The 18,665-nt window shown below is 42.1% G+C and overlaps 1 protein-coding gene across 1 annotated transcript in view; it reads right to left on the bottom strand.

Moving 5' to 3' along the window:
* KCNMB2 (potassium calcium-activated channel subfamily M regulatory beta subunit 2) overlaps window positions 1–17,811 on the bottom strand; it is a 280,827-nt gene extending 263,016 nt beyond the window's left edge. The window contains exon 1 of the mRNA XM_020980653.2: window positions 17,591–17,811. The gene's annotated coding sequence lies outside the window, so the exon portion shown is untranslated. The remainder of the gene's footprint in view (window positions 1–17,590) is intronic.
* Between the last annotated feature and the right edge of the window lie 854 nt (window positions 17,812–18,665).

Here is an 18,665-nt window from a genome sequence, read left to right as displayed (position 1 = left end):
AGCCAAAGAGTTTCTTTTCCTTTTTTTGGCTGATTCAAAACATTAAAAATGGTTTTGCAGTCCAACTAGGAGCTATGCAACATTGTAATGACCAGACAAATAATATATAGCTCCCAAATATAGGGCTTGACATTCTCTTGCTCAGTAATGAACAAACAAATCTAGTATCCCTTTACAACATGCCATCAAGACACCCTCTCCCTGCACCCTGGGCCATTTGCCCTCTTTTTCATTTCTTCCTACCTTAATCAGCGTCTTCCTCCCTTTTCCATTTTAAACCTATAGAATCCATATCCCCAGACAGTAGGGAAATTAATATATTCAGTTTTGGAACTCTTGCCCTGGGGCTTACCACACACAAGACCATGCTTCGCTTCCCATCCAGTCATCTACCTGGGCATAGCAATCCAATCAATACCACCACTGCTTTTGAAAAGGGCATGCCTATTGACTGCCATTTGATTAACTCTCTGTTCTTTTGACTTCCCTGACCAAAATGTCCTTCTCTGGCCACCATTCTCCTTGCAAACACTCTGAAGGTAGGGATCATTTCATTTCTGGTATCATATGCCTAGGCAGTCAATAAACATCTATTAACCACCTGCCATGTCAGGCACTGTGCTAAGCACCAGGAATACAAAAAGAGGCGAAAGATAGTCTCTGCCTTAAAAGGGCTCAGAGTCTAATGGGGGAGACAATGAACAAATATGTACAAATGAACGATATGCGGGATAAATAGAGAATAATTTAAAAAAAGGAAGGCATTAGCATTAAGAAGGCTTAGGAAAGGTTTCCTGTTAAAGATGGGATCTTTGTCGGGATTTAAAGGAAGCCAGGAGATGGAGATGGCAAGGGAGAAGATTCCAAGAATGGGAGACAGCCAAAGAAAATATTCAGAGCTGAAAGATAGGGTTTCTTGTTTGTTTAATCGCTAGGTGGCCAGTGTCCCTGGGTCAAAATACCAGTTGGGGAATGTGGTGTAAGAAAATTGGAAAGGTAGGGAGGAGCTGTAATGAAGGACTTTGAAGGCAAACAGAGGATTTTGTATTGCCCACCATTTAGAACAGTGTTGATCATAATCAGCGCTTAACAGATGCTTTTTATTTCTTCATACAAATGTGCCAATCAAGGGTAACACTAGATAAGGATGTTAGAGGGGAGGTCAGAACTTCATATTTTATAGCTAGAGCAATGAATTTAGAAAGCCCTCTGGCTCTTTGGGATTATATCTGTCCTCCCTTCTTACTCTTGGTCAAGGGACATAGCATAGCCCTCCTTTTCATACTCTCTACACTCTATACTCCATTCAAACCAGCATCCTTACTGTACCTCATACACAGCATCCCATCCATGAAATAAATGTCTCTAGGGCTTGTGAGAGGATCTTCCCTATATCTAGAATTGCCTCCTTCCTCATCTCCTCATATAATCTTGAGCATCCTTCAAAACTCAATTTAGTCACTGCCATGTACGTGAAGCATTTTCTGATCTTTAAACTGCTAATGCCTTCTCTGCTGGAAATTACCTTATATTAATTATGATATTATTTATAACATTTATCACATCATATTTTTCATATAATTTATTATATTATGACAATATTTATTGTAAAATTTATTTTGTGTGTATTTTTGCATTTACTTAGGATTACAGATGTAGAAAGGACCCATTATGCATGCACAGTTTTGTGGAACAGAATATAGAATTCTTGAGAGTAAGGGCTGTTTTATTTATTTTTTCCTTTTGTACTCTCAGAGCTTGGCACATAATAGGTGTTTAATAAATGTTTGCCAGTTCAATTATTTTGTGTCCATGCTTCCTCAGGGCTGAACAAACTCACAAAGGGATGGAAGCAACTTTTTTCCTCTGGCCACCATAATGATGGAGGCAATGAAATCATCTGGTATTTTATATTCTCCATCACAATTCAGAAGCAGCCTCGCCAAAGAGGAAGCCTATGTTGGTTACATGGATACGAATTCCAGTTGGCTGCCATAGTTTTATACAGTGACCATGTTCCCTCTGGGTTCTATAATGTTTCCATCCTCCATAGTCCATGTTGTAATGCATTTCAGAGTAGTTCTGAATAACCAAGTTAAGTCATAGTGAGGACCTTCAGCCTGACATTTGAAGCTCTCCACCATTTTCCTCCCACCTATCTTTCAGATTTATTTCATATTACTTTCCTTCAGATCAATTTGAGTTCCTATTTGCTGATTCTGGTTTCTACCTCCCATTTTCATGCCTTTGTAGAGATGGTGCTCAGTGGGTGGCATGCACTCTCTCCTTACCTCCAATCTATTACATATCTAGGTTCCTTTAAGCACAGCTCAAGAGCCAACTCCTGTACGATGCCTTTATTAATTGCCCCAAGTAAAACAAAACAAAAGAGAAAAGCAAGATACATTTCATCCTGAAATGACCATGCAATATTTTATTTATTTCTTTTAACTTTCTATAGACTACATTATATATAACCCCCCCACACACACACGCAATGGAATATTAGAGCCTTGAGAGAAGGGGCTGTTTTATTTTTTATCCCCAATGCTTACCACAGTGCCTGATATATAGTGAATATTTCATATATGTTGGTTGAATTGAATTGACTTTCTTGCTTATTACTGATATCTGCCACAATAATGACCAGGAGGTGGGTCAGGAAAACATGATTGGAGTACAGCTTTGACAAGGTTTGGAGGGAGAGAGATTGCCTAGCTCTTCATAGTTACCATATATACCTCTATGTATTTTACAACAGTATTACCTTGAAAAGATCTGCATTTCGCTCGGATCAATGTACATTCCAATCACATTTTTATTTTTATCCCTTTTGTACTGGTTCCTATTGTGTTTTTTTTTTCTTCCCAATTTGACTTCAAGAGACACTAAATCCACTTGTCAGTGGAGAAATGGATTTAGGAGACTAGAGAACAGATTGTAATAGACACTTTCTTGCTATTTGTCTCGGTAACAGGACTATTTCCTAAGCCTTCTCAGGCCCAATCAGAGTCTCAGGTTTGGTAGCAGGTTATCTTAACTTCTGTTTTTGGTGGCTATTGAATTTATTTCTTTCCCTTAATTCTCTCTTGGGTCTCTCCAGCAGGAAATGACATTGCCATTGCTATATGTTTTTACATTTTATAAGGATATAAGGGCACCTGGGTATCTATATCAATTGATTCCTCTTGCTGAGTATTTAACATATGGTCCTGTAGCAGCATTCTTTGAAAGTGAATTCCAACTAGAAGGTGAACAACAGACTTACTAAGATGAGGAAGAGAGAGGAGCTGAGTTAGCTCTTAAAAAACCTCTCACCTCATCAAATGTTTGGCTGTTTTCTCTCTATTGGGTGGGAATGTAATACTCTTTTTTGGGGTCTTATTTGGAACATTTCTTCATTTGTGACACTCAGGAGTCAGTAAGTTTTTTCCCCCCTCTGCTGATCTCTCCCAAATACTCAAAGAGATCTATGATCTCATCACTTCAGAGGTTCTCTACAATGATACAAATCACAAACCATCTATGCTTGTTCTTTATGTTTCACTGCTGTCATATCCTTCTTATGATAATATTAATATAAGTAATAATAGCATTTGTATAGTACTTTATGAGGATGATTCTATTTTAGTATCACAACAACCCTGGAAGGTAGGTGCTATTATTATCCATTTTACAGATGAGGAAACTGAGACAGGAAGTGGTTAAGTGATTTCCCCAGCATCATAGAGCTACTGAGTATCTGAGGCCAAATTTGAACTCAGGTTTTTCTGATTCCAGGTCCAGAAGCTCCAGCATTTGATCCACTGAATTACTTAGCTGAATTTGCTACAGAGGTCCTCCCAGAATGCTTGAGACCTTTCTCATTCTCTCCAGACATTGTAAGCATATCAGTACAGTCCTGGGGTTGTCCATCTATCACCCTTCATTCTTGCCAATGGAAAAAACCCTCTTCTCTTCCTATCATATAATTTCTTGATGATATATTTTATTCCTATTCTTCTTGGAGTTCCTCATTTTTAACACAGTCCAAAACAGAACTCATTATTTCTCCTCACAAGCCTACCCTTCTTCCTAACTTTTTTTGTTACTGTCAAGGACACCATCAACCTCCCAGGTGCCCAGGCTCATGACCTTGCTGTCATCCTGGACTCCTCCCTCACACTCACCCCCACCCCACATAACTAATCTGTTTCCAAATCTTGTTATTTCTACCTTCCCATAATCTCTTATAAGTATCCTCTTTACCTCACTCACATAGCCTTCACCCTAGTTCAAGCTCTCCTGGACTCTTACAATAGCCTTCTAACTGGTTTCCCTGCCTCCAGTCTCTACCCATCCCAATCCATTCTCAACTTTTTTTTTTTAAAGTGTAGGTCTGACCTCTGAGCAAGGTTACCTCCTTGTTCAACACACTCCAAGGTCTCCTTATTCCCTCTAGGATGGAATGTAAGTGCTGCCATGAAAGGTCTTTGGTCTCTTTCCAGCCTTTTATTCTTTATTCCCTTCACATACCCTGTGATTTAGCAACATGTGTTTACTTGGGGTTACTCATTTATTTAAATGCCTATAACATTCCTCTTTCTGCATGCCTTTGCTCCCACTCTCTCTCATGCCTATATTTGTTTTGCCTCCTCACCTCTTCCTCTTAACTCTCCTGGCTTCCTTCAAGACACAGATCCAATCCGCCCCTCCACAGGAGGCCTTTCTTGGTCCGCCCAGTTGCCAGTGACTTCCCCATAGCACTGCCTTCCACTGAACTTGGACATTATCATGGCTTTTGTTACTGTTGCGGCTGCTATTCAGTCATTTCTGATTCTTTATGACCCCATTTGGAGTTTTCTTGGCAGAGATATTGGAGAGGTTTGCCATGTCCTCCTCCAGCTCATTTTACAGATGTGGAAACCAAGGCAAACAGGGTTAAGTGACTTGTCCAGAGTCACACAGCTAGTAAGTGTCTAAGGCAAGGTTTGAACTCAGGAAGACGAGTCTTTTTGACTTGTCCTGGCACTCTATGCGCTATGGCGCCACCTAGCTGCCATATAGCCTGTATGCACCTAGTTTTTTCTTTAGACTGAGGGGACATGTTAACTGTCTTCCAGTGTTTGAAAGGCCTTCATGTGGAAGAGGGGCTAGGCTTAGTTCAATCTTCTTAGGGCCATATGGAACAAGAGCAATGGTGTGAATTGCCACAAAGGCAATTCTGGCTTGTTGTCAGGAAAAACTTCATGGCAATGAGAGTGACCCCAAAGTGGAATGGGCCATCTTGGGAGAAGATGGGTGCCCTCCCCTTTGATATCTACAAGGAAAAGCCAGATTATCAGCTGTTGGGTATGTTCTAGTAGTGATTCATTTTGTGTATTGGTTAAACCAGATATCCGCTAGGAACCCCAGCTCTCAAATTCTATCACTGCGTGATTCTGACAGGTTCAAATCTTCTCCTTGACCTGTGTGGCCTTGGAAAGTTACTTCATTGCCCAGGCCTGTTTCCTTATCTGTAAGATAAGGAAGTCAGATGCAATGGCCTCTGTGGTCCCTTTCACCTCTAGAGTTATGATCCTAAGTTTTGGAAGAGCGGTTGATTTGCACTAAGGGAATAAGTTTCTAGACAAAGAGTTCCCTAAAACTGATGAAATCACAGGTCCAGACTAATTATGCATATACACACACAGAGACATACAGACATAAAACATATGTGTACCTGTGTATATATGCGTACATATATGTGTATATATGATAAATGTGTATGTATTTAAAGAAGCTGAGATATGTACATACATATGTGTATATACATATATATACATATGTACACATACATACATACATACATTATATATATATATAATATATATATATAATATATATATAATATATTATAATATATATATATACACACACACACACACACACACACATATATATTCCCCACTATGCAATCAGGTGGCTCAGTGGATAGAGCTCTAGACCTGGAATTCATGAATATCTGAGTTCAAATCACTTAACCTGTCTGCCTCAGTTTCCTCAACTGCAGGGGGAACCTCTTCTGGTTATTGTGAGGATTATGAGATTTTTATGAAGTGCTTAGCATAGTTCCTGGCTTATAGTTAATATCAATAAATGCTTGTTTCTTCCCTTCAACCCTATGTCCAGTGATTTAATGAGCCTCCAATGACTAGCAAAGAATTGTTGGCCAAGAGAATCAGATGAGGGCTTTGCCTATACTTTACTGGCTTTTCAGTAAAAGTTGGGGACTTCCGGATTTTGGTGTCTTCAATATCTTCCAATAGCACCCTTCCCACAGAGCCACATAAGATAACAGGAATAAATTGATACCAAGGAGAATTTCTTCCTCTTCTTCCCTCCTACCATAAAGGATCCCCAGTGAAATTCTTCCAACCTAAGAAACAAATTGAAATTGTTTTGAAATTTCCCAGAACCCCAAATGCCAATCAGTGGAAAATAATGATCTATAAAGTTTCATGGACTTCCCAAAGAATTTTTAACGTCCCGGAAGAGAAACAGTTGGGATAGCAGGGCATGCCAATCAATCTTCTCTCCTGCTGTGAAAGGTCCAGTAGGTTTCCAGTGCCTCTAGGGGGAAATCCAGGATTCCCTCGTTGGCATCTGGCTCCAGCCTCTCTTCACAGGCTGATTTGACCTTCCTTCCCTTCATGCTCTTTTCTTTTGGGGAAGCTGACCTACTGGCCTTGGTCCCTGAAATTTGTCATTCCAACCTAGCATCTCATTTCTTGTCTATGTGCCTTTGCTTTGGCTGTGCTCCATACTTGGAAGGCACCCCCTCCTCCCCTTTATTCTTAGGAGCCCTAGCTTTTTTTAAAAGTTCGTCTCAAATGCTACTTCCTACAGGAAACCTTTCTTCATTTCCCCCAAGTTGTTATTGTCCTGCTCACCCCACCATACTTTTTACATATTTTGTATTTATTAATATGTCTACATGTCTCCTTATGTTCCTTCAGGACAGGGACTTTCATTTTATCTTTCTATTCTGAGGTCCTAGCACCCAGTTGGTATTTAATAAGTACTTGCCAAATGGATCAATCAATAAGCATTTATTAAGGACCTACTATGTGCCAGATATGGTGTTAGATTTGGGGGAGATGAAGGCAAAATGACACAGTTCTTGTCCTGTATTTTATGAGAGGAGACACCATGCACACAGATCGGTATATATAGAATAAATATAAGACCATATCCAGAGCAAACATTTATAGAGAACTCCAAAGGGCTTTACATAGATTACTTCATTGGATTTGATCTTCACAACAACCCTATGAGGTAGGTACGATGATTACTCCCATTTTACAGATGAAGAAAATAAAGCTGAGAGAGGTTTAAGTGCCTTTCCCAGGTCACAGAGGTAATAACTGTAGGAGGAAGGATTTGAACTTGGGTCTCTCCAACTCCAAGTATGACACTATATTCACTGCTCCACCTCGTTGTCTCAATTTTGAGGCAGAAAGGAGGAAGCAGGGAGTAGTGAATAGTGAGATGAACTTGAAGTCAAGAAAATCTGGGTTCAAATCCTACCTCAAATATTTACTATATTTGTGACTCTGGGCAAGTCACAACTTTTCTCAACCTCAATTTCTTCATCCATAAAAGAAGTGCTGGATATGAAAACTCTAAGGACCCTCCTAGTTTTCAATCTATAATCCTATCAAATATTTAGATGATAAATATTCAGTGCTTCTTCCCAGGAAGTTAGGACCTGGCAAAGGGACAACAAGACTGGAGGAGGACCCTGTCCTTTATGGGTACATTACCTGTTGGAAAATGGATTTTAACTGCATTCTTCACTCTCTGCCCTGTCTAAATAGTTGAGTTTCCTGGGGAAATGAATTGAGCTTGACTGTCCAAAAGGTTCTGGAGTTGAAACTTCACCATGGACAGACTTCTTACAGATGGAGTGTATTGGGCTCTTTACCTTCTTGGGGTAAATGTGAGGCCGAGGTAAGCCAGATCCTCTCCTGTACAGAAGGATGACTATTCTCTCTCTATCAGCTAAGAAGTCAGACAGCTGGATGTTTGGGCATCTGGAGTGTTTCTTCCACTCCCCCAGCTGAGATTCTCACCCACACTCATCTCTCATTGCTCCTTTGATTAGACCAGAGGTGGCATTTTCAGACATCTGGGGTTCAAAGCTGCCAGATTGGGAGTTAGCCCCAAATAGAAAGATCAACAGCGTGCTTTTTAGCATCACCAAAAGAGCACAGGTGCCCGAGGTAGACAACAGGGAAGGAAAGGGTGCAGCAATCCAAAAGAGAATCTGATAGGAGCAGGAACATATGAAGAGAAGGGGGGAGAGGACAAGGGAATGGAATGGTTATTGCACATGAAGAATGCCCAGGCATTGTTTCCCTAGTCTAACAGAATGTCCTGTTTCTAAGGAGACTGTTTTATTTGGCTAAAATCTAGGTGGTTCTTTCTTCTTGGTTCCAAGCCAGATTTCTATAGCACTCAACATTTGATATGGAACACTGATATTCTCATAGCACAAGTCTGATTGTCATGATCCTTTCTCTCCTCAAAGAAACTTCAGTGGCTCCCTCTTGTTTCTTGGATAAATCCAAACTTTTCAGTTTGGCTCTTAAGCCAGCCATGTTCTGATGCTAGCTTACCTTTCTAGGCTTATTGAATGTTGCTCCCCTTTGTGTTCTAGTCAATTGGCCTCCTTGCATTACCCATACATGACATTTCATCTGCTGTATGCCTGCCTTTGTGTAAGCTGTCTCCCATGCCTGGAATCCACTCCCTCCTCACATCTTTCTCAAAGAATCTCCAGATCCTTTCAAGGTTCAGTTAAATTGCTACCTTCCACAGGAAGCCCAGTCTGTTTCACCATCCCCTCCCACTGGCTAGCATCCTCCCCCTAAGGAATTACTTTGTTTGTATTTTGCATTTATTTGCCAATGCATACAGTGCTTCCCTCTAGTAAAATGTAAACTTCTTGAAGGCAAGAATTGTTTCAATCTTGTCTTTGTATCCCTGAGTGCCTAGCTAGCACACTGCTTAGAAAATAGTAGATGCTTATTTATTGTTGAAATTGAAAGGCAGTCCAGTGTAGATAGAATGAATAGAGTTTCAGGGATGGAAAATCCAACCTGTTCAAGAGTGAATCCTATCTGTAGCATTCCCAAAAAGTGGTTATCTAGGTGCTTCTTGAAGACTCACAGTAGTGGAACTCACTACCTCACAAGATACTTTTAAGCAGTACTATTAAGATGTTTTCCTTAATCTAGTACTCACATCTGCTTTTTGCAGGACTTAAAAAGGAAAGGAAAATCCATCACACTTTTGGAGAATATTTTCCCCATTGCTGTTTGTAGAAAATCTGGGGCTAATTTTAATTGCAAAACTATAATTTGGGAAGGCATAACTGGATCATAATTGTAAGACCTAGCATTGGTTCAAACCCAGTTCTCAGTAGATAGAGCAGAGAGGTATCTGGATAAAGCTTAGGTTCATAAGAGATAGATACATAGGTCAGTAGCATTAGTCAATTAGTCAATGAACTAATAGCATTTGTGATCAAGCCTCTCTCCTATCCAATGCTTCTTTCACCTCACTGATCAATAATCTTTTAAAAGTATCAATCTGATTATGTTGCCTCTAGGTTAAAAACACCAACTCTTCTGTTTGGCCTTTAAACACCTTCACAATCTGCCTCTAGTTCACCTTTCCAGGGTAATGTCCCATAACTTCCCTTCAGTTATTCTATGCTCCAGCCAAGTTGATCTACTTGCTATTCCCCAAACTCAGCATTCCAGCTTCTGCCTTCATTCTTTTGCACCAGTCATTCCCCTCTCTTTACTTATGCCTCTTAGAATTCCACCTTCCTTCCACCTCAGCTCATGGACAGTTCCAGATATTCTTAGGTCGTAATATGTTCTTTCTCCTGAAATTACCATGTATGTATTTTTTCCTGTGCATATGCTGTGTCTCCCTCACATCCCTCCTTGAGGGCAGAGAGTGTTTTTTGTATTTGTGTCCCCAGAACTTAGGCTAGTGACTGACACAGAGTAGGGACTGAAGTTAGTTTTGGATTGGATCAAGGTCCTCTTTATATACAGACACGAAAGTTGTGTTGTCATTGAGTATTCTAAGATTCTCTTTGCATTTGTAATCAGTGGTGCTAAATCTGAAATAATTAATGATGCTGGGGTCAGTTTCATGGACTTTGCATAGTGAGGTCATGTTTTGGGGTCTGCCTTCATTTTGACACCATTTATCAGAAACAGTCAGTGCAGCCTGAGCCAGGGATGAAGAAGCCTGGGAAATCTGGAAGTTTGCCTTTGACAAACCTCAGCGAATATTTCTTTAAACTATTCTAGACACCAGCATCAATACATTAAAAGTCACTAAACATGAAGCCAGCTTGAAGAAGATGATATTAAATAGGGATAAACAAATAAAGAACTTGTACTTATATAGCAATTTCAGGTTTGAAAAGCACTCTCCATATCTTCATCAAGTATTAAGTGCCTACTATGTGCCAGGCCCTGTACTAACTGCATTTGATGTTTCGATTAATTGTAAAGTCTTGAACCCAGGTTCAAGAAACTGTCTTCACATATATAAGATGGAGGTTTGGTGATGATGATGTGACTAGGCAATAGTTTGTATGAAAAATATTTGGGTTTTAGTGGACTGCATTCACACCAGAAATGAACAGCATATTGTGGCAGCCAAGAAAACTAATGCAATCTGACACTACGTGAAGAGAGTTAATAAGGAGTGTCTTGCCTATGTTTACGTCGTGCTTGGCCAGTATGATCCTATGACTCTAGAAAAAGCCTTCGAGAACCCAGAGCCACCTGGACACCATGAGGGAGGACTGAAGTATTTGGTGGAGTCTAGACCACTTGAATCTGCCAAATTTTGCACCAAAACGTCTTAGATTTTTATAGTGATTATATCATTTAGAGTTGAAAGGGATCAGCTTTGTCATTGTACAGATAAGGGAACTGATCAATAAGGGGAGTTGGGGGTAATTTGTGCAAGGTCACACAGACACTTAGTATTAGAACTGGGACAAGAACCTAGTAATCTTCTGACTTCTAGACTAGAGCTCTCGGGCTTGTTCTATGTCAGCAAGTCAGACTTTTTATTTAAAGCTTAAAAATCAGCAGGTGAAGGACCAACATGAGAGCTGTCTTCAAGATAGTTTTGGCCCCAAGGCCTTAAACGTGTGGCACTTTTGACTGCTGTGACACTGTGACTCCCCAGTGTGTTATTCAACAACCTTCAGTGACTTCCCATTGTCTGCTTACTAAAGTACAACCTCCTGATGCTGTCCTCCAAGGTTCTTCACAATTGAGTCCCGATTCACCTTTCCAGCCATATCCCAACTTCCCCCCACTTTGCGCATGCTCTGGGCCAACCCAAATGGCCTGCCTTGAGCCCCTAGTTCTCATTCTGCTCTCTCTTCTCTCTGTGGCTTTATGCTCATTTAATCTTCTGAACTTGTATTGGCCTCTTCTCAGCTTCTGACTCGAAATCTCTTCCTTTCTTCTAGGCCCAGTTCAGATACCATTTTTCTCTATGGAACCTTTCCCTGACCTCTCTGCACTACTCCAAGGTGATATCATCACATTTCTTCTAAAATTTTTGCTTATTCCTCCTGCCTTTATGAAGATTATCCACATCCATGTCTTCCTCACACTATTAGTTACTGTCCCCCCTGCCTCTCTTTCTCTCTCTCCCTCTCCCTCTTTTTCTCTCTCTGTCTCTCCTTTCTCTTTCCCTTTCCCTTTCCCTCTCTCTTTCTTCCTTTATTTCCCTTTCCTCTTCCTTTCCCCCTCTTGCTCTACCCCTCTCCCATTACTTCTGTTTATCCTCCTTCTCTCTGTGCCTCTCTTTCCCTCTGTCCCTTCCTTTCTTCCTCTTTCTCACCTACTTCTTCTCTCCATATTTCCCTCCCTCTCTCTCTCTTTTTGTTTTCCCCTTTATCCCTTTCTCCTTTTCTCTCTTACTCTCTCTCTCCCTCTCTCCTTTCCTCCCTCCACACCCCCTCCCTCCCACTCTTTTTTCTATGCTTTACTCTGTCTTTTTCTCTCCTCTTTCCCCCTACCCACTCTCCCCTCTTCTTTCTCACTCTCTCTGTCCCTCCTTTTCCTCAATCCCTCCCACTCCATGTTTCCTTCTCCCTCCCTTCTTCTCTCCCTCTCTGTATCTCTGTCTCTGTCCCAACTCTGTTTCTCTCTTAGAATTAGGAATGTTTAGCCTCAAAAGAGAAAAGAGAGGGTCAGGATAAGATGGCATACCTGCCTTAAAGTATTTGAAAATATTTCAAGGTAAACTATCTGAAGGGCTGAAAAATAACTCAACATGCCCTGTTTAGACCCAGAAGGCACAAGGTTTAATGAAAGCAGCAAACGTTAGCCATCTTTAGAGCTATCCCATAGCCTTAAGGGCTTCCTCAATGTCAGGCTCTTACTCCACTGGGCATTTTTGAACAGAGGCTATAAGCATCCTTGTCAGAGAGGATGTGGAAAGGATCCTTGTTCAGGTATGAGCTGCAGTAGCTGCCTTGGAAGTCTCTTCCAACTCACCTGCTTTGTGATTCTTTCTTAGACAAGAGAAGTGGCAAAAAAGAAGGAAGGCAACACAAAAAGGGGAGAGAAGGCAGCTGCCAATTGAACCCTGTTTCCCTGTTCTGCTCTAACAGTGTGGACTGACCAAAGAACTTAGCAAATCAAGGATGAGCAGGCAGAATATTGACTCAAGGACATTTGCTGAAGATGTCGAAAGGCCTGACATGCATGGTGTATTTTATTATTACAGTTTGATTCAGTTTCCTGTGGAGGAAAAGGTTGTGGCAGTCTAGGAAATAGCAGGCAGGGCTGAAGACCCGAGGAGGAGGAGCAGAGTTTAGAGTTGCTTTGGATTTAGTTACTGTGGGAGAAGAGGGAAAGAAAGAAGAGAGAGGAGTCAGCTATTACTCCATATGACCAACTGCCATTATGGTAATTCTTCATATAGTAACTTTGGAAATGAGGATAATGAGGAGCTTTGCATAAGCTCAGAGAATGTCAGAGCTGCAAGGGTACCCTAGAAATCATCCAATCCAACCACCTCATTCTACAGAGGGGAAACCTAGAGAGGGGAAATGACTTATCCATAGTCATATGGATAGACCATTAATGGACAGAACCAAGATTGGAACTCAGATCCCTTACCTTCCATGCCTCTGAGCTTTCTGTTATACTGCTCTGCCCCTTAGTCTCCTTATGTCAAAGTGCTATGAAACCATAGTACAGCGGAGAGGTGCTAGGGTGCAGCAGCAGTTTGGGAGGTGGAGGACCTCTGTTTGAATCCTGGATTTGCTTCCTGTGTGACCTGTGGTACACGTACCTTCTTTGCGTCTTGGCTTCCTTCCCTATAAAATGAAGACATTAGACTAGATGGCCTATGAATAAAAAGTTGATATTTATATGATCCTTTAGTGTTTTTAAAGTACTTCCATATATTCTCATTTGTTCTTCTACAGATGAGGAAACTGAGGCTCAGAGAAGTAAAACGACTTGCCCAGAGTAAGGGGATCATTAATCTAGAGCAGGTGAAGATCTCATAGGTTGAGTCCAACCTACTCATTTTACAGATGAGGAAACTGAGGCCCAGTGAAGCTATAAGTGACTTACCCAATGTCACTCAGGCAGTAAATATCAGAGGCAGGATTTGAATCCAGGTCCTCTGACTCCAAAGCCAATACTGTTTCCATTGTATCATGTTGCCTTGAGTAACACAGTTCACACACAGTACATGTCTGAGGTAGGGTTCAAACCCTCACCTTCCAAAATTCCAAGTTCAGTATGCTATTCACTAAGATATGCTGCTTCTCAATGTCCCTTTCACCTCTAAATATTACTACTTCTGTTCATTTTAATTGAGTAGATTGGTGGTTTTTCTTTGCTCAATATAGCAGAGAGCAAATGAGGTTGGGGGTTTTACTTTTATGGATGAAAACCATCAATACCTTACCAAAGGTAGATGTCATACCTTCTCATGGAGTGCAGGCATCTGTGGGATCTCAAAGAGTATACAGCATGACTTAAGCATTGACAAGTCCTAAGAAGCTGGAAAGATATAGAGACTATATATGATCATTTTCTGGGGTCTAGCCTAAGGTGTGGGGAGACTTGTCCCCGGGCTGATAGATTTTCCAGCCACAGTCTCTCTCAAAGACTATCAACTTGATGAGAGAGGGCTTGGGACATGCCTTGGAGAAGACAACCCAGACATTGATGAAGTCAGAAATCTGTGACATAAATAACCAGCACAATGAATTTTGAACCCAAGGTATTTTGAATGAAAAAAGTATAATTATCTGATCTGGTCATCTTCACAGCATAAATAAAGTTAACACAATTTCTCCCTCTTCCTTTTTGATGTTGTGTGCATATAGACTTGGATGCAAACTCTAGAGATTAAAAGCAATATCTTTAATATATTCTGATGTTGCCATCCCACCCACCTGTGTTATTGGTCTTGTCTATGCGACAAATACATTTTGTAGTTTGTGATTAGTTGTCAGCATGGCTACAATCAAAATGATGTTGTAGGCCACAGGGGTAGACTTAAAGGACCTGAGACCTTCCTTTGAAACGAAATATTTTATATGATTGAAATCAAAGTGAATTCACAGAACCTGGAAGACTGACAGACTTTTCTTAATGAAGTTAGTGTAGCAGTGAGTGAAACAGTGCTGTATTACCAGATTTTTACAGAGGAAAGAGGAGGGGAGGAGAGAAAGGGAGAAGGAAAGAGAGGGAGAGAGGAAGGGGAGAAGATAAAGAGCAGGAAAGAAGGAGAGAGTGAGAGGAGAAGAGGGGGAAGAGAGAAAGGAAGAGAGACACAGAAAGATGACAGATACAAAGAGAGAAGAGGGAGAGAGGGGGGAAGAAAGAGGGAGAGGGAGGAGAGAGAGAGAGAGAGAGAGAGAGAGAGAGAGAGAGAGAGAGAGAGAGAGAGAGAGAGAGAGAGAGAGAGAGACAAAGTGAGGGAGGGAGAGAGAGAGAGAGGCAAGAAGCAAATGTGGTACAGTGGAAAGATCATTGAATTTAGAGTCCAAGGACCTGGGTTAAAATCCTGGCTCTGCCCCTTAGGTGCAAGCTTCACCTTTTCTGACATGTTAGATTATCAGTAAACAATTGAGGTTAGACTAGATGACTTCTAACGTTCCTTCCAGTTCTAAATGTTTCATTTTTTCCCTTTTCCCTTAATATAGATTTGTGATTTCATGGGCTTGGGGAGTCCTTGTCCACCTTGGCAAGCTGTCTCTAATTTAGGATCATGGCATCACCAATTTAGAGTTGGAAGGGACTTTACTTTCATCTAGTCCAACCTCTCATTTTGCAGATGCGGAACTGAGATTCAGAGAGTGCAGACATTTGCTCCAAGTTAAGCAGTTAGTATGTGGCAAAGCTGGAATTGAATGTATAAATTCTCTGACTCCAAACCCTCCCTTTTATGGTCTGCAAGTGAGTTGTCTGGGGCACAGGGCAGTTAAGTGACTTGCCCCATCAGTCACACAGTTAGTATGTATGAGGGGCAGGACTTGAATCTTGTTCTTTCTGGGTTAACCCTTGTGTCTCTCAACTGGAAATCTAGGGTATTAGCACATATGCATATATGTGTGCATGTGGGACAGGGACTGGACCTATTATTTCATTGATATAGAGAACTCCCAAGTGAGTGAGTTACCTCTACCTCTACCAGTTCAGGTCAGTACTTGCCCCATAGCTTACTGTCTTACTGAAATGTTCATTGTCTTGCCCAGAGTCACAAGGCAGTATATGTCAAAGGCAGGATTAGAACCCAGATCTTCCAAGCTCAGAGGCTAGCTCTCTCTCCACTATACCACACTGCCTTTCCTATTGTGTGGATACAAATATACATTTCAGGAGAGTACACTCAGTTTACTAGAGCATAGTGCCTGTGAGGCCAAGGTCACATCCAGTTTAAGACTAAGGCAGCATGTTCCATATCCACAGACTAAGGTCTGTGACACAGGTCATCCAGCTGACTGTTATCTCAAAACCATATGGCACCAATTAAAGGAGGACCAGCTGAAACAGTATGTATAGCCCAGCATAATTTATCACCACTTGTGGTTCAAAACACAAAATAAAATATTAGAAGCATCCCCACACACAACCACACAACCTGCACACAAAGAGACATTAAGGTAAGAAAGAAGAGTAAAGATAGTATTTCACCTTCAATTCAGCACTAGCGTTTGGGTTTTTATTTTTTGAATTTTTTTTTGAGAAAAAAAAGGACATTATTAAAAATTGAAGAAACATGCAAAGGAAGGTAATTTGCTATTTTGTAAATGTCAGATCTAGTGAAGTATCTTTATCATTGTTCAGAAGCCAACTTTGAATGCCCCCATACCCATATTAACAAAACAAAAAGCAATGGTTTTGAAAGCGCCCTGGAAATCATTCATTGTGTTTTTGCTGTTTCTCTGTGGTGAGGGTCAAAGGCAATGACAAATCCTCACACTCACAGCCCAGAACATGTCATGTTGGGGATATCACCAGTCCCTGTTATCTCTTGACACTTCCTGGTTAACTTAGGCAAAATGGAAAACACAATTGCGTCAAGGTGTGTAACTTTCCTTTGCAAATCACTCGATTATTCCTTGTACTCTGAGAACCCATTCACCCATCCCTCCTCTCTCAAGGAGAGACAGACTCCTGCTTCGGTTCTGTTCGCCACAAATGTCTAACAAAATCTTCCTTGCCATCTGCAGTCGGGCAGTTGTTTGAAAGCAAAAGAGAAAAGCCAGGATAGAGAAAACCCCTGTGTTTTTTTTTTCCTCTCTAGTCGGAAACTCTTATTTTAGTCTGTCCAAACAATGAGAGTAAACAGTGCGGACTAACCAGTCCGTATGCAAAATGGACGGAGACATTTCCTTCTCGTTTGGATCAGGTGAAATTCAAATAGTTCTTTCTCGGGGACTACAGCACTGACTGCCCGGGTTTCCCCCTTTTAACTGATGGCATGGGATATTCTCAGCTCGCCGAATGACCATGAGAAAGCCTATTTCTTAGCTAACAGGTCTCCAGTCTAAAGGGCATCTGCACTCCCCCCCCCCCTTCAGTTCAGGAATCTCACGATCTACCCCCTCCCCCCCCAACCCAACTCCTCACTCAGCCTAGCCAGCAGCCTGGCTAGCAGGGAAGAGAAGGGGCGCGCTTTTTCCTGCATGACCTCTATGTCTTCTAGTCCAGGGGCAAAGTAACGAGGGGTGTCCCAGGAGCACCCCAAGAGGCGGCAGCCAGCTGATCCTCGAAGATTTAGTTTTATAAAACATCGCTCTCCCCCACCGCCAATCCTCTTTCTGTCCCCCTGCTCTCCCCCCCCTGCTTCTCACTGGACTCCAAAGAGGCCCCCAGGTACCCCTCTGCTTTTCAGCCCCAACAGCACCTAGCTGTAATTCACCACCTCGGCTGAAATTGACCAGTCCGGCTGCAATTGATCAGCCCGGCTCAGACAATGCCCACCTCACAAGCCGCCGCCCGGCACCCGCCGCTGCCGCCTTTGTTTGCCAAGCAAATCCTACCTCGGGCGAGCTGTCACATCTTCCTCCGGAGGAAGCCACGCGGAATGGTTAATAAGCAGCGACCCTGGGGAACCCTCCAGGCCGCCCTCCGTGGCTGCTCCGAGCTGGCATAGCTGCCAGGCAGCCTGAACCTTGCATGGTACAACCCCTGGGGACCTTGGGGGCTGCAACACCCCGAGTCTCAAAATGCCTGAAAGAGTTTGGAAGGACAACAGGAGAGACGGGCGCCCTTAGACAGCCATGCCTTGGAATGAGTTCTTGGGAGCTGCGTGGAGGCGGCTTCAGCCTGGGTTTAAAGCATGCCGGAGAGGGGATTGATTAGCCTATGATGGGCATGCTGTTTCTGTTTTTATTTAATACCGTAATAGGCTGTCTGGTAGCCTGGCTCTGATAGGTTTAGCGGCTCTTACCCACTGCTTTCAAATTCTCACATTTACAAAAAAAAAAAAAAAAAGAGAGAGAGAGAAAGGGGGTGGTGGTGGTGATGGGGTGGTGGTGGTGGGGAAAGGCTGGGCTCAAACGTTTTCTTTAAGACAGAGAGACCACTACCTAGCGGAGCAGATTTGCAAATCCTCTTTAACTTACGTATCAAACAGATCTGCCTGCCTTGGAAAATAAATGCATTTGGAAACAACAGCCATTCTTAGAAGACACAAGCCATCACCAGCGAACAGTAATACCACCCTCCCTCCGCAGCTTCACGTACAGCTGAGGACTAGAGCGTCAGGGAAGTGGATGTATCCAGGTGGGAAAAGTTTCCACCATTTCCTCAACAGGAAGGCCAAGAGAAGCCGAGGTTTCTGTGATCACCATATGTAACACGCTGGGTGCTGACCCGCCCATTCGACCGTAAACAGACGGAGAAGAACACGCAAATTCAGTGATTTGGCAACCCCAGCATCCAGGCAGAGTTGGACCAATCGGATCTCAGGCATTGGTTGTTCCAATGAAATAGAAGCCACTTTTGGTAGCGGGGCTGCCTGTGGGTGCTACATGTTGATTTTATGAATGGCTAGGAAGGCGTGTAATTGTGTGACATGGGAGAGACTTTTCTTAGCCGGGGTTTGAGCTGATC

This window comes from Phascolarctos cinereus, unplaced genomic scaffold (genome assembly GCF_003287225.1).
Source record: "Phascolarctos cinereus isolate Bilbo 61053 unplaced genomic scaffold, phaCin_HiC Scaffold_7;HRSCAF=346, whole genome shotgun sequence".
NCBI classification, from domain to species: domain Eukaryota; kingdom Metazoa; phylum Chordata; class Mammalia; order Diprotodontia; family Phascolarctidae; genus Phascolarctos; species Phascolarctos cinereus.
The sequence above is the reverse complement of the archived record's forward strand: the minus strand, read 5'-3'. Positions and strand labels throughout refer to the sequence as shown.